The following is a 13,303-nucleotide window of genomic DNA, read 5'->3' on the forward strand; positions in this document are numbered from 1 at the left end:
TAAGCCATATCTAAGCGTGTCTTGATTGGTCTCGAAATTTTCATGTTTCACCTTTTTCTAAAATAAAAGTGCAGCCTCCTAACTGTGGATTTTTTTTTTTAATTTACGTCTTTGATGGAAGAAGATGTAGTAGAAAATGCTTAATTATTCGAGACTACTGGCAGTGTCCAAAAACGACTACACTCTGAATTACCATCCCCTTGTCGGCATTGAGGGAAAATAACGGCTCTTCAGGTCCCTTGAAAACTAAATCGCTGTGCCTCTAGTGACAATTTGGGAGGGAGGTGCAGGGAGCACAGTGTGGCCGCTGTCGGCACCCTGCGCCTGCGAGTTCCGGATGGAGGACGCCCTTCACTTGAAAAGAAGCTTTACCTCGCCGATAACATTTGAGAAGACTTAAAACTTTAAATCATTTAATAGCTCCTGGATTACAAGATATACAATCCATTTCTTCTTTTTAAAAAATAGCTACTGATACCTGGAAGCCACAGTAAACGTCACCTGGGAAATGCTGGGTGATTTTGAAGGCGCGATAAGGTACTAACCACTAAACTAACTGCCCAGCCTCCCGGCAGGTATCGTATAATCATAAGCCTTAGGAATTAAATCCTGTTGATTGCCGAGCTAGAGAGAAATCATGAGATACAAACCTCAGATAGTAAAGTGACTTTTTTTTACATATGGTAAGGAAATAGCGAAGATTTCTACAATCATTTAAAGTAATTAAGTTAAGATGCAAGGGAAAACAAAAGAGATTTACTTCTTATTTCAAAAACGTTTCCAACATAAAAGCAGAGGTGTTCGGGCTTCACGAGCCTGGGTATTTACTTCTTTCTGACATCAATTCTGGCTGCTCAGACCATATATCAAAGAATCATAAATGCCAACAATCCCTAAAAATTATTTGTTTAAATATGTATCTATTCTGAGTTCATTACAGGAACCGTTAACATTTCAGACTAATTAAAAAGTATCGCTTAAGGGCTAAGAAGCAATTGTTTTTAAACGCTCACTGTTTAATTTTGTCCCCGTGGAAGCTTGAAGGCAGCCTGGGTTCCCTGCCTGCCTTTCCTCTGTGCTTGGCAGACAGCGCCCAGCTCCTGCTTCGGCTTTAAGGAGCTGCAGCAAACATCAGGGGTGTTTCTTTATTACCGGGCTGCACGGACGTTTCCAGCCCAACCGCCTTCAACTCACTGTATTTATTTTGGCCGTCTGTCTAAACCGCGCAAGTCCAAACCCCTCATTTCTTTCCTCTGGTGCATGCTTGCAGTGGATAATAATGTCACATACGTGTAATTCTGTGTCCTGCCTGTCACCTTGCGAGCATGCCTGCCAACCTGTGGGCCTCGGAGTTCAGTCTTTGTGTTTAAAATCCTGTGCTCATTTGCTAATTACCGGCACTGAGGCACTCGTTCATTCCTTCAAGAAGTTTTTTAGGGACGCAGTGCTTCTTTGAAAAACAGAGGCTGCGAAACGTTCCTGTCAGCAGCAGGTCTCTTGGCCGATTTTAGCTACAGGAAGAACTCATCTACAAGATATTCAATACAAAACTAGGAGAAAAATTAAGTCCCCCTTTTCTTTTGCACTTAAGCGGGAAATACTGCGTATGGTTTCAGCATTTTTTACGAAGGGAAAACTTTAAAATGAAATCGCCATAGAAACATTGTCCTGCCGTTCTCCTGTCCACAGTTTTGTGCCAAGTCACCAGGCGTGAGCGTGTGGGCATCGCCCCGAGTGGCCCAGGTTGGCTGCTCCGCAGTGAGGCTCGGGCAGGGGACAGGTGGGGACAGGGCCAGGCTGCCCCCTTGCCTGGCTGTGCCCTGTGAAAGCTGCAGCCTTCCCTCCTCACTCTGCTTCCTGATCTGTAACAACGGGGGAGAATTTGATCCTTAAAATTTCCTCTTCTAAGAGCCGGTGTTTTTTTTTTTTTTTGAAAGAACTACTACTAATGTACATCTTTCTTCCCCCCCCCCAAAATTCACTAGACAGACTAATTGACGGTATTTGTACAGAGAGAAAATACAAATGATTACCTAAGAATATAAATATTGAAAAATCTATTACAAATGACTTTGCTAAAGAAGATATGTGGAATCATATTTGGACCATGAAAAATGTGTTGGTATCTTTGATTTTTTTTATCATTAAATTTATTGAAGCTTTTTAAAATGCAACTATATTTAAGGTAAAATAAAGTCAATCTCTGTGAACATTATGCTGACTGCACTTTCTATCAGAAAAGAGACTTTTTTTAATGGTTTGGTTTTTGTCCTGTGCACTGTACACCTCACATGCAGCGCCTCATTGAGGTAATTAATATACGTCTATCTATACATCAATATATTCAAAAGAGGATGCAGTTAAAAGCAGGTGTTATCTCTCGTTCTTTTAGCGAAAGATTGAGAACCTAACTATTAACATCGGGTGTGCTGCCCTGATTTATAACCGCATCGGCGGTCTGTGGTCTGACTTCTTTGGAAGCCTTAGAGATTGTACTTGGGGGCCTCGACCTCACCCCCTTATGGCTGACTTCAGGGTTGCACTGAGCGCCGCACCCAAGCCAGTGGGAGATGACCAGAAAGTTGGCGAGGCAGGAAAGAGAGGAAAGGGGTGTCATCGATGTAAGAGTACATTCGTGTTCTGTTCTATCAAAGGTTCTCTACGCCACTAAATGGAAAACATGATTCGTAAGCCCGCCCTGAAGTAAAGGGATCTGTGCGTATCCATGTGAATCACTCACTGTATCTGATTCAAACGTGGAAATAAACGTCTGACCACCGTAGTCCCAAATGTGCTTATTCGTGAACACGGGAATTTTGCAAATTCCCCCAAACACTTTCTAAGCTGGTCTGTTGTGCGTATTTTTAAATCACAGTATTATCTATAAATTAGGAGAGTTGCAGAAGTGTGAGTTCCTTCACGTTCCATCTGGTACTTTCAGTGCTCTCTGATTCCATTTAATTTTCTTTCTGGCTTAACCTCCAGGACACCTGAATTTTCATAACTTTTTACAAGTAGAGACACAAATATTTAAATGACCAAAGTTGTCACGTTTCTTTTATAACTGGCGTATCTCTTGATTATATACATGTTATAAAGCATTTCTGTTTCATTTTACTTTTTCTATTTACGGTGTCAAGGACAGCTTAGGAAAAGCTCTCGTTATGACCTAAACTTACCCAGAGGAAGAAATATGTCACACCTGCCCACAAACACCACCGCCGAGGAAAAACAGGCAGGCTTAGAAAAACTATTTTCCACCCTTCGGATGGTGAAAGTTTTAGGGATACGCAGTAGGAAAAGCATATAGAAACTTCCCCGTGCATTCAAATAATTGAGAGATAAGTTAGATTTTTGAATTCGTTTTCCTTGACTAATAAGCCTAGAGTTGTTTGGGTTTTTCCCCCCTAGGAAATCGACTGGTCTAGGAGCAGTTCTTGGGGTAATGACTGTGCTTGAGAGCAAGAAGCATGAACACCTCCTTTAGGTTTTGTCTTTCGGCATTTCCATCCTTTATTTGGTTTCTTGTTTGGGGCTGTTTGTTCTGCTCTGTTTCTGATGTTTAGTAACAGAGCTTTAGGTGCTGCCCCTAAATGCAGAGGCGGTACGGGTAGGGCTTTGGGGTCACCGAGAAAAGAGTTCTGGAACCCAGATGTTTCCTATTTGGGACTTTAAAAAATTGTAGGTAATTGAAAAGAGGTAGGTGCTGTGAAGGCATTCTCTTCTAAAGGTGAACAATTCTCTTACGTGCCATCGTCTGCAGACACTTGGGCTGAATAAGTCACCCAGCCAGTGGATAATTGCACCCCAAAATGACTATAGCTCTTTATTTACTACATATGGAGAAAAGACCACCAACTTATAAAAGAAGCCAGTCTTGAAACTGTACCAGCAGTGGAAAAAAACACTAACAGAGACATAAAGAATATAACACTCACCAACATCTCCGAGAGTTTTATAGCTGCATTGACCTCATAGATTTTCAATTAAGAGCTATAGGCAATTTAGGAAAATGAAGTTGATCGATAAATATTGGTAAATGATTAGCTTTTCCTGAGGACAACTGCACATTTTTCATAACCTCAGGACATTTTATAGGACTTGAACAAATCCTGGCGTATTGTTTAAGGTAGTGAGTCTCCCAACGCATTTGTTACAATGAACCCCCTCCTCGTCCGCTGAAAGACCCTTCCTTCACGTTTCTCCCTTTGCATTGCCGTCCCTTATCCAGAGTTTATCTCCTGGCTTCTTGTTCCTGTTTTTTCAATTTATGTTTTAACCTTGATTGTGCCACTTTTGTCAACTGTTTTGCTGGGAAACAGTAGGAGAGCAAGTTATAAATTAAAAATCATAATTCGGGGGAGTTCCCTGGTGGTCCAATGGTTAGGATTCAGCACTTTCACTGCCGTGGCCCGGGTTCAATCCCTGGTCGGGGAACTGAGATCCCACAAGCCACGCGGTGCGGCCAAAAACTAAATAAAAATGAAAATAAAAATCATAACTCGGTTATTTTCAAGGCTGGTCCCTGAGGCTAAGCTCTGAGCCCGGTCATCTTTCTCTTCCACTGGGCTGAGTTACTCAGTTTTAGAAATATAGACTCTGTCTTCGAAGACATGAAAATCGTGGCTGGACTTGGTTATTAACTGAAGACAAATTCAAAGTTTCCTCCCAAGTCCTGAAAAGGGAAACTCGGAGATGAGTTAGCGTCCTGACACCCTCCCTTGTCTGCGGGCTTCACTTTGGCTCAAACAAAGCATCCTCTGTGGTGCTGAGGACTTACCTGGTGAGCCCCGTGGAGCCAGCTGAGAAATGCGTCTGCACGTCTCTGCAGGGAGGGGGTGAGAGATAGACAGAGGCCCGTGCGCCGCAGGGCCCATGCGTCTGCTGCCTGGAGACCCAGCCTCTTGCTCCCCCAGGACTGATACGATCCTGAAGACGACAGTGAACCGTGACCCAGTAGTTCATTTTGCCTTTCTTGTGTGGTTGATGGTATCCGACTTGATTCGCTTTGGGTGCATGCAGGGAATAAGTGTAGGCTATTTAAAATTATACGTGCATTAAAATAGTACTTGTAATCGCAGGAAAAAAAGTACCGCTATACCCCAAATCAAGCCTTAGTGAATGAACTACAAAGAGAACGTAAGTACAGGATCTTGAAGAAAAATGGCATTGCCTGGCCCTTGATAAAGCTCACTTTTTAAAATATTCTTAAACCCCGATGTTCATCTCAGTCAGTGATAAGAACTAATTTAAGTTGTTTTGATCTTCACTATTTTGTAGAAATTTCTACTTTATTGATAATCTGTATGTGCCTGAAAAAGCAGCCCTTTAAGAATCAACTTTCTAAGGACATGCACTTAATTCAGCTTAGCAAATACCTGTTTGTCCAGAATAACAAGTTGAGCTTTTTGAGCAGAAAATAAAGCTGAGCTTAATTATTTTATTGCTGCACACTCCCTGAGGTGAGGGAACGCGAGTTTCTCTAAACTTCGTGGGCAGAGAAAACAGTCGGCGTATGTTTGCAAGGGCAGCTTGGTTGTTATGTTGGAAAATATTGTGTCTCACATGCACTTTAAAATTGCGTATTCGGGGCTTCCCTGGTGGCGCAGTGGTTGAGTCCGCCTGCCGATGCAGGGGACACGGGTTCGTGCCCCGGTCCGGGAAGATCCCACATGCCGCGGAGCGGCTGGGCCCGTGAGCCATGGCCGCTGAGCCTGCGCGTCCGGAGCCTGTGCTCCACAACGGGAGAGGCCGCAACAGTGAGAGGCCCGCGTACCGCAAAAAAATAAAAATTAAAGAAATCGCATATTCGGTATGATTTGTATTTACCCTGCTTTTGTAATTAAAGAGATAGGAGCTTTTCTCTGGGTGCGTGGGAATTACGTTAGCAGGGCGTTGGGTGTGAATACAGCCTCCTCTTGCTTCCAGACGAGGCCCTGTTACACAGACGTGTAGGAACCTTCTTTTTCCCCAGCAGTGACATCACGTCCCCACCTGCTGCTTCTCTAGGAGCTGCTGGGGGTTACTTTCCGTCCGTGCGCTTACTGTAGCCCGGGATCTTTAAGGTAGAGTCTGTTTCCTTTAGAAAAGTGAAACCAATCTTGAAACACTGCAACCTTTCTAAACATATAAAGTACAACACTTTCCAAAATTAACAATAAAATGGGATGCAACACAAGTCCTCTGGCCCTTGGACGCAAGGATGCCCCCGGGTACCTGACCCTGCAGGGATGGAGCTGGAGCGCGGGTGCCCTCCTGGCTTCCGGCGGCTCCGCTCTGCCCCGCACTCCCGTGCCACGGTCCTGGCCGGGGGAGACCAGCCTCACGGCTCCTCCAAGAATCCCCCGCGCCCCGGGTTCTGCCCCCAAAGCGCTGTGTCGTCGTCGGGCGTCGGCCCCTGTGGACGGGCCGGGCCCGTCCCTGAGGGAAGAGCCCAGGCAGCCCGAGCGTCCCCAGCTGCGGGGTCGCACAGACTTGCCTTGTGTGGGCATTCGGGGCGCCCTCAGCGCCCGTCCCCGGGTGCGCACGGCGCGTTAGAACTCGGGACAGCCGAGGGTGGTGGGCAGGGCGGCCCTGAACGCGCAGGAAGCCGCACACTCACCAGCTGCCCGGAAGCGACTCGGGGCCCAAGGTCGGGCGGCCCCAGCGGCGGCCCAGGAGCCGCAGGCTCCACCTCGCCCGCAGGGTGTCCTCCCGCAGGTGCCGGGCCGGCGCCGCCGCCTCCCAGGGCTGCTGCCCAGTGGCGTCCCGCGGGTAGGAGGGTGCTCCCTGGCCGCCTGGGAGCCCCGCCGTCTCGGGCAGGGGCCTCTGTCTCCGCAGGGGTGACCTCAGCCCATCTCTTGGGCAGTTTCCCGTCTCCTGGCCTACGGAGATCCTGCCACAAAGCCCACCGGTGAGCGTGCGGGGACGGCGTGGGCTCGGTGAGGCCTCTGCGGGCTGGGGGGTCCCGGGGGCCCCGCAGGCCTGGCCGTGTCCAGGCTGAGATCGTGGAATGAGCCTTGGACACGGTGAGACCTCGGCGGGGCGGCTGTGCCGCCTGCACACTGAGATTCCCGAAGGTCCACGGTCTGCTCTGCCCATCCCCATCCCACAGGGCAGGGGGCTTCCCCGGGGTGTCCTTTACGAAGTGGGAACCGACAGTGCTTCCTCTTCCCTCTTCCTGATCTGGCGTCTGCTCACTAATGAGCCACACTAGTTAGCTCTGGTCACTGAACAGGATTAACCTACAAAATAAGGGCAAATTATAATACACGTACGCACAGCGTAGAGGGCGGGACTCGAGCAAGAAAAGTCTGTGCCTGGGACACATAAGGGTGGTAAATACAACCAACATCTGTTCAAGCCTGTAACAGTCCTGACTGCATTCAGGAGATGAGAGGTAGGTAATAGGTAGGTAGGTGGATGGATGGATGGATGGTAGATGGATAGATGATGGCAGATGGATGCTGGACGGAGGGACAGTTGATGGACGGATGGACGATGGCTGTTTCCCGTACTGTTGGAAGGAGTAGAAGATGAATGAAATTCACTTCCTGCCCTCCAGAAGCGGCATTTAGGCAAGAGACACCCCCTGCTCAGACCACGCTGATGCCCGCCCCCCGCGCCGTGTTATTTCACCCTCAACCTTTCACACCTCCCCCTCTTTTCAGTGAGTGTTCTGTCAAGCTCAGCAGTGGCCCTGGAGCTGGGGTGCGCGTCGGAATCACCTGGGAGCTGGTTACTCCGCAGATCCCCGCGCCCACCCCGGAGGCTCTGATTCACCAGGTCTGGTATGAGCGTGGAGATGTTGCGTTTCTAATGGGTTCCCAGGTGATGTAGGTGCTGCAGGTCCAGGGACCACACCTCGTGAAACCGCTGATGTAGGCACCAGAGCAGGGCTCTCAGCCCTAGCCGCTCATCAGAGTCACCATGGAGGTTTCCAAACCCAGCCAGCCTCTCTCCTGACCGAGTGAATCGGAACCACCGAGGGTAAAGCCCAGGATTCAAAACGGCCCCAGGCTTTGCAAAAGGATAACACCCAGCCCACCTGGGGAATCTTGTTAAAATGCAGATCCTGACTTGATGTGTCTGGGGTGGGGCCTGGGATGCTGCATTTCTGCCAGCATCCCAGGGGAGGCGGCTGCTGCTGGTCCTGAGACCGCGCTCAGCAACGACAGAGGAAAAAGAAGTTTTGAATGCTGCTTAAAGGCGGAAGTTCAGCACCACCTGGGCACCCAGAGTCCATGTGGTCTTCTTTTTCCTGAGAACTTTCTATCAGTTAAGTTTGCATTTGGCCACAAATAACAGACACCCCATCTAACAGCTTCAGTAGAGGTTTACTCTTCTCATAGAACCCAAAGGCCAGAACTGGGCAGTTGCAGGGGATGATTTGCTCGCCCATTGGTGCTCCCAGAGGCACTAATGCGTTGGTTTGTCCTCGTGCTGCTCCCTCATGACCACAAGATGGCTGCTGCTGCTCCAGGTATCGCATTCACGCTCGCACGCTCATCTGTGTCGGCATGTGTGGCGTCCACGTCAGAGGCCTCCTCATGGCCCGCAGCCAGTCACCCACCCTGGCACCTGCTGAGTGCCAGAGCCACACTGTGAGCAGACATGAAGGCACTCGCCCTGTGTGTAGCGGGTGGTTCTGTGGGTGATGGTAACCGCAGACGTAATCTCACATTCACGAGAGGCACATTCCCGATTCTGGCTGTCACCTTCATGGCCGAGCTCAAAGTCCTGCACGTAGTCCTAGCCCAATACATACGTGTTGGTGCACTGAAGTCAGCGTTATACGTGCAGAAAATCCTCAGAACTTTGACGAAGTTTGGGTGAACCAGGAGGAAAGCAAATCTGCCAAAGAACTTTAATATTTTCTGCATCTCCCCTTCCCTGTGTCTCAGCAGTGATTATTGACAGGCAATGCTGAATGGCTTTTCTGCCGTCATGTCTCTGTGTTCAGCTTAATGATATGGGAACTGCGGATGGAGGTGAGGATAACTTGAAAAGAAAAGGGTATTATTGGTAAATGTGCTGGAAATCTTGCAAATGTGAGAGGATAAATGGAAATTTTACAGGACTAATGAGTTTTTGAAAACTGTTAGCCAAGCTTGTCCAAACTGTTCTCTCCCTATTTAGATTTTCTAAATTAGAAACTCAGAAATTTTGTAGCTGTTTTAGTCCTGGAATAAATAAACAGCCAAAGTAGATGGTGTGTGTCCATTTATTAAGGTTACATTGTCTCTTGCTTCCATTATAACCTATGTATTATTTTTATTGCAGTTGATGTGTTCAGAGCACTTGCTTTATTGAGTCCAAATGCAAGTACTTTGTAACCATCACTGGGCTCAGCTGTCAAAAAGAAGTGAATTCTAGGCACCTTCCCACTGAATTTTTAAAAATATACTGTGGGGTCCTGGGACATTTTCACATAAGCCTAAAATTAAATTTTGAGGTAAATGCACCATAATTCTGAAATTGTTGGTTAAAAATGTTTATAACCCAGTGGTTAAAACCTTGAATTTGATTCTTGGGCTTAAGTCTTAGTGTCAAATTTGAATTACATTCATCCCTGAAAACGGTTATGGACCTAAAAAGAGTCACATTTATATATTTGAATCCCAAAGTCTTGCTGTAAGGGGTGAGCCTTTCATACACTTTGAACTGCACAAGTAACCTTTATTTTTATTACAGTTATCAACTGTTTCATCTGATACCGCTGTCAATTGGCTTAAATACAGTTTGCCTCAATGTTGTTAATTTGATGCCCTGGGAAATTACCCCCATTCATCGGTTGAGAGATTGTGTTTTACTTTGCATTTATGTGCTTCTATTATGTAACATGTAGTTGAATGTGAGGAAAATGCTAAACGTCCTTAAACATCATTTTCTTCCTAAGCAGATCATCTGAGATTATTTTGTCTTTTGAAAAAAGAAAAAGTTATCTGTGAAATATGTTATCTCTGTTGCCCAGAAGTGTCTCAGATGTAATACAGATACATCAAAAACTAAGTTGCTCACAGTTATTGTAGTGACCATAATTTGAGAAATAATTATAAATTCTAAGTTGTGCTGGTTTGTTTGTTTATTTGTTGCCCAGGTAAAAAATATAACATAGGCATTTTGTTCTCATGAATCTTTCAGAATTTAAGTTTAATGCATTCTGTCATTTCATACTGACTCGAATGCTAGAATAGTGGATTCTGACATTTTTACCTGTCATCTTCAGGAGAAGCGCTTTATACAGACGTCCCTCCTTTGCAAACTGAAACTGCGTGTGCATTCCGTTACCATTGTGTTAAAAGCGGTTTAAGAGCTTCGGCCTGAGTGCTGTAGTCTTCCAAGTGTGAGTCTTCACCCATTTGTGGGTCATGAAATCAATTTAGTGGCTCTAAACCAGCATTTTTTTTTAATGAAAGAAAATAATAGAAAGCGTTAGACTGCGTGGCACAGCAAGTTGAAATGGCGAGTCCCAATTTATACCCATATATGTGTGTAGACAGGCTCGCCACGGGAAGTGGTCACGATCAAAACATTCAAAAATCATTGCCGTATGGATACATCTTTTCCTTTTTCTCTGTTCCTTTCCTCCCTCCCTTCCTTCCTTTCTTTCTTTCATCATTGTTCACTTAATAAGGATTAAAGTCTAAGGCTATAAAATCTGAAGCCCGTCAAGTTTCACATTCAGGCTCCATCATTTACTCTCTATGTAATTGCAGGCAAGTTACATACCTTTATGCCTGTTTCCTCAACTGTAAAATGGGCATAAAAATAGCACCTGTTTCATAGGCTCATTATAAAGTTATGCGAGTTCATACACGTCTTTGTAAAGAGCTTAGACCAGTGCTTGGCATATGGTGAGTACCACATAAGCATTAGCTAGAGCTATTGCCAACTCTTGAGTGCAGTCTTTTGCTCTAATATTCACAAAGTAGCTTTTTTCATTGTTACTAGTTTTCCATATGCTACATCCTTGTATATTATTATTTCAACATTTCTAGATGGTGATACGTATCCCTTTATACTAGAATTTTTTTATATTACTTAAATCTTTTGCATTTCCTGAGACAGGAACTTTATTAGATATTAAAATGAGTAATTCCTATCTGAATTTAAATATATTGAAATAAATGTAATGAGGTTTTCAATTTTGGGAAGCAGTCACTGAATGCACGCGTTACTGGCATAATGGTGGAGGATTTTAATGACATTGGTTTTGGATTATGAATATACATGGGAAAGGTCATTAGCTACCTGGTAACAAAATGATGAAATGCAACAATTTTTAAGGCAAGATACACTTAAGAATGAAAACTAGGGTCTTTTCTTGAAGTTTTTGGAAGATTATTTGTAATTCATACAGGAAATTAAGAAGAGTGGGTCTAGCTATACCAAAGAAATGGAAAGGCAAGATATAACTGTCCAACCAGAGCTGGTACAAGATTCGGAAATAAATCACAGATTTTAAGAAAGCTAAAATAAAAGAGAGGATTTTTACTTATAGTAGTTCTGTCCTGCAAAAATGTTTAAACTTTCAGTAGATAAAAACCATCAGAATCTTAACTTTATAGCTTTACCCAAAGCAGATCCTGGGAAGACTGTATTTGGTACTAATAGGCAAGGATTCCATCCTGATAAATGACTCCTCTGACTTCTGAAATTACGCTTTTCTAGACATGAAAGAAGGAAGGTAGCATAATCTGGTGACCAAAGAATTATGAAAAAAACTCAGAAGGAGATATAAAATTGATTAATGACCTTAACTATACAAAGCTTGGCCCCGAACCAAACAATTGTCTTGGAAAATACATACTTTCTATTTTCCTGACAATCTAAGAGAAGCATTAACTTTTTGTGAATTAGAAAGAATGTGTGTGCTCACTGCTATACAAGTGGAATTTTCCACCCAAAGCTCTCTTTCCTTTGGTGCCGTAAATCTAACCCAATGGTGGAAAAGTAGCCTAAAAAGCAATCCAATATCTTCAGCAAAATGGGCACAATCAGTTGTGGAGAAAAACATATTGTGAGTTTTGTTGAGAAAAATATATTATGTTTGCATCATTGAAGCATTTAGACATGTTCTGGACTACAGAAATAACAGAAGCAAAATCCTCTTCACACAGGTAAAGTTTGTTTTAAATTCTGAAGTAAACTGATGTGGTCCCAACAGCAAAGATGAATCTTCCCAGCCTGTGGGACCCGCTGCAGGAATATGAAACTGCACCGAGGAAAAAGAGTTCAGACAAAAAGGAGTGCATTTCCTAGGTAGCCACACAGAAGGGTCTTTACATTGGAAGTAAAGATTCAAAGAAGCACCAGGACAGCGTTTGCCAAACCCTGCGTTATCCAGAGAGCTCCCTCCTGGGGTGGATGTGAGTGACAGGTACCATTTCAGGGGTCTTTTGCTCAGAGGTCTCTTTAGAAAGGGAATGTCACTGATGTGGTTTGGATCCCCCTCCGAACCAAGCATGCTGTGTCAGAGGGTACATCATAGTTCCCCAGTTTCTACTTTTCGAATTGTTCCGAACCATCAGATCTTTGGTCATTCGAGAAACGACTACATCTCCTCATCTGTTGGTTTCAGGGTGAAAGATCTGTGCCTTCCGAGTGGTTGCTGGTACCACTTTCAGTGCCAAGCCTGCTTTGAAAAGAGCTTTGTCTTGGTACCGACTCCTCCTTACACCCGGATTTCAGTCTAAACCGTAGCTGGGTTGCTGCGGTCCACGGTCAGAGCCTAGATGACTTTGTATTAGATATTCCTTAAATTCGAGGGCAAAATCAACAGAGTGGTATTTCCCAAAGCAATCCTTGGCCAACTTTGAATTTCAGTGTTGGACCATTTAGTTTTTAGTTTGTTTTGACCCATAGTCACAGTCTCCAGGTGAAACACCCTCCAGCTTAAGTTCTTGCTCTGATTGCTCCCCCGGGTAATTCACATCTAGAAAGAATGTGTTGATCAAGAAGAGAAGGAAGCACAGGCAAGGGCGTGGGCCTGGGAATTATTTAGGGGAACACTTGGGGAAGTTCAGCTGCGTTTCTGCGCTGCAGGACTTGTCAGAGCCTTGAATGAGCTAAGGAGCCTCGTGCCTCTCCTGGAGAGGAGTGTAGTCTGTGTGATTCGCCGGTGTGGACCACAGAACCGAGTTTAGGAAACCCTGCACTCCACACCACGGCTCTGGCGACAACCGCCATGTCCTAATGTGGACGCCCATCCCCCAAGTTCACCAGCCAAATACTCCAGACACTTGCAATGGGTCAGATCTGCCCCAGGGCTGCCAGTTCCTCTTCTCCTCTCATCACCTCATTTGTGCTTCGTTCGCAGGCC

Source organism: Grampus griseus, assembly GCF_964374135.1.
Source record: "Grampus griseus genome assembly, chromosome: 12".
In the NCBI taxonomy this organism is placed as follows: domain Eukaryota; kingdom Metazoa; phylum Chordata; class Mammalia; order Artiodactyla; family Delphinidae; genus Grampus; species Grampus griseus.